The sequence below is a fragment of the Microcebus murinus genome, chromosome 16, assembly GCF_040939455.1.
Source record: "Microcebus murinus isolate Inina chromosome 16, M.murinus_Inina_mat1.0, whole genome shotgun sequence".
Lineage (NCBI taxonomy): Eukaryota > Metazoa > Chordata > Mammalia > Primates > Cheirogaleidae > Microcebus > Microcebus murinus.
Genome location: NC_134119.1, coordinates 61,470,573 through 61,473,259, shown reverse-complemented (window position 1 = coordinate 61,473,259; position 2,687 = coordinate 61,470,573). Strand labels below are relative to the sequence as shown.

The 2,687-nt window shown below is 45.6% G+C and overlaps 1 non-coding gene across 1 annotated transcript; it reads right to left on the bottom strand.

Annotated features, from left to right (window-relative positions):
* Positions 1-411: 411 nt before the first annotated feature.
* LOC142861443 (U6 spliceosomal RNA) lies at positions 412-517 on the bottom strand. The gene has a single exon (XR_012912673.1). It is a non-coding gene; the product is annotated as a U6 spliceosomal RNA (small nuclear RNA).
* Between the last annotated feature and the right edge of the window lie 2,170 nt (positions 518-2,687).

Below are 2,687 nucleotides of genomic sequence, written 5' to 3'. Positions count from 1 at the left end.
GGGTACAGAAGAAAGCATCATTTAAATCTAAGACTCTGAATTAGCAGAGCTCTCTAGCCAGGGTTGTGAACAGTGTATAAGGATTAGGGACCAGAGGCTGGATTCTCTATTGAGCCCGTTCTCTAATCATTAATCCTTTAAACACGGTGCAGCCGTTCCCGCCCGTACCATGAACTTGCACTGGGACAGTGGTGTGTTTTTTTTTTTAACCTTCCAGATTTTTTTTTTATTTCGTTTGAGAATATTATGAGGGTACAAACACTTTGGTTACATATTGCCTTGCACTACCAGAGTCAGAGCTGAAAGCGTGCCCATCCCCTGAAATTGTGCACGGCACCCTTGAGGTGTGAATTTACCTTCCTGATTGAGCCTAGGGAGGCTGTGTGTTTCTGAGAATTTGTCCATTTCCTAAAAAATATGGAATACTTCACGAATTTGTGTGTCATCCTTGCACAGGGGCATGCTCATCTTCTCTGTGTCGTTCCAATTTTGGCATATGTGCTGCTGAAGCGAGCACTGGAATTCCTTGAGTGAAAGCGGTTGCCAGGTCGGCCTGGTACTTCATTCTCCATTGTTCTCACTTTTCTGTCATTTCATCTTGATCAGTGAATGCCTTAAAAGCAATTTCTACTAATTGAGAGACAGCCATGCCCAAAGCCCCATCCATTTTTTGTAATTTTCTCCAGATGTCAGGAGTGCTTCGGCTGATGAAAGTCATATTTACCATTTGAAAATTTGATGGCACTTCTGGATCAATGTCCATATACTCTCTTTATGCCTTAAAAATCCGCTCTAAGAATTCCTAAGGGCCCTCATTAGGCCTCTGCCTAATTTCCGGTACTTTATTAAGACTGTGCTGTTTTGGCGCCCCCTTGTGGAAGCCAGCCAAGATGCAGTCTCTGTAATGCTGAGGCTTATATTCCATCCCAGCTCTGAAGTGGGCACTGCGATCTGAGCAGTTGTCCTTACTGGGTTGCCAGAAGAGTCAGCGTGCATGTGGTTTACTTCTTCCCTGGCCTTATCTAGAACCATTCTCTGTTCCCCTGAGGCCAGTAATGTATTAAGCACATTCTGAACATCTGCCCAAGTGGAGTTATGGGTTGCAAATATTGAGGAAAACAAGCTTTCTGTTTTCCTTGGGTCAACCCAATTTGTAGGCATGTTATTTTTCCAATAAAGCAAGTCAGAGGTGGAAAATGGAGAGCGGACCCAGACAAGCCCCATGGGGGCGGATCTGTGGCAGCATCAGTGCCCCCTATAGGTGTCTGCTGGAGCTACAGTGGAACCTGACCAAATTGGGTGCCCTGTTGGGTGTGGGAGGGAGGGCTGATTCATTTCTGTTGCCCCTGGCCCTGCAGAGGTGGGTACTCTGGTTCAGCGGCTGGGGGTACAGCCCTGGCCCCTCCATAAAGAGGTGGAGGGAGAGATGGTGGCTCATTTAATCAGGTAATCAGAATATCATCATCCTCTTCTTGGAGTTCTCGCAACACAGGCTTTTTCTCATCATTAGTCTTTTGGATCATAACCTTACATCCCTCTTGCATTGGTTTATTTTGCCACAGTAGCATAAAACACTGCACACAGGGGATCGCATCCCATTTTCTTCTCTTTTACTGACTAAAACGAACTGCAGTATGGTATTGTAGTTAACAGATCCATTCACTGACTACTGTTCTCCCCAACCCAATGAGTATTGTGGCTAAGCTGTGTTACAAAGGAAAACTAACTCTTTCTGAGTCTGTGGTGGATATCCAAAAATTTTCCATCTCTTAAGGAGACATCCTGGCAGGCTCTTCTCTGGTTAGTGGATGCCCGTGTTATTAACTGTCTATTACAAATTCATCTCCAGTTCCTGAGGGAGTCTCCAGTGATTTGTAGTTATACCCAATCTGCTATATCAGACCCAAGTCAAATATTCAATTCTCTCTGCCTGATAAGAAGCCTAAAGTGTGAGAGGGGGGGTGCTTGGTGGCTTCTTTGTGGTCCAGCAGTTTCCACAGAAGAACAAAAGCGATCAAGGGAGGGGATTTGCTGGGACAGGCAAAAAAAAAAAAAAAAATGGCATGGGTCTCTGTTGCCAAGGAGGAAGAATTTTAAGGGCATACTCAAAAGATGTTGGACAGAAACCAAGGCCTCACACTGGTTTTTCAAGCACTTCCCCTCTGCTCTGGTAGGGGCTAAGTGGGGGATACCTGAAAGAGACTCCCAAGGATCGTGCACGCTGTGGCTAACCTCCCCCCCCCACCACTTCCAGGAGACGTGTTAAGGAGCAAAGAGTAGGGGGGTAGTGAGGGACATAGAGGGTGCCATGATCAAGCAAATGATTACCACGTGCAAACAGATTCAGATGCAAACAGCCATGACCGATCAAATGTAAACCAAAGGGATAGTCTAAACGTAAACAAATGGCACAGATCAAACGTGAAAAATAGCCTTTCAAAACAAAGCTCCAAGCCAAAAGTTCTCAAGAGTATTCTTCCAGGCTGGCCCCCTATTCTCTGTCCAAATGGGGAGAAACCTCCCCAAGATAAGATTTTCCTCTTTTCCTTAAGTAGAAAGATGACCAAGACCCATGCAGGGCCATGAAGCCTCCAAAAGAAGCTAATAAATGAGGAGAAGGGAGTGGGGAAGGCTGGATGTGCTTCGAATACTCACAAAAGGCATTTCTGCATTCCCAGAAGCTGTTT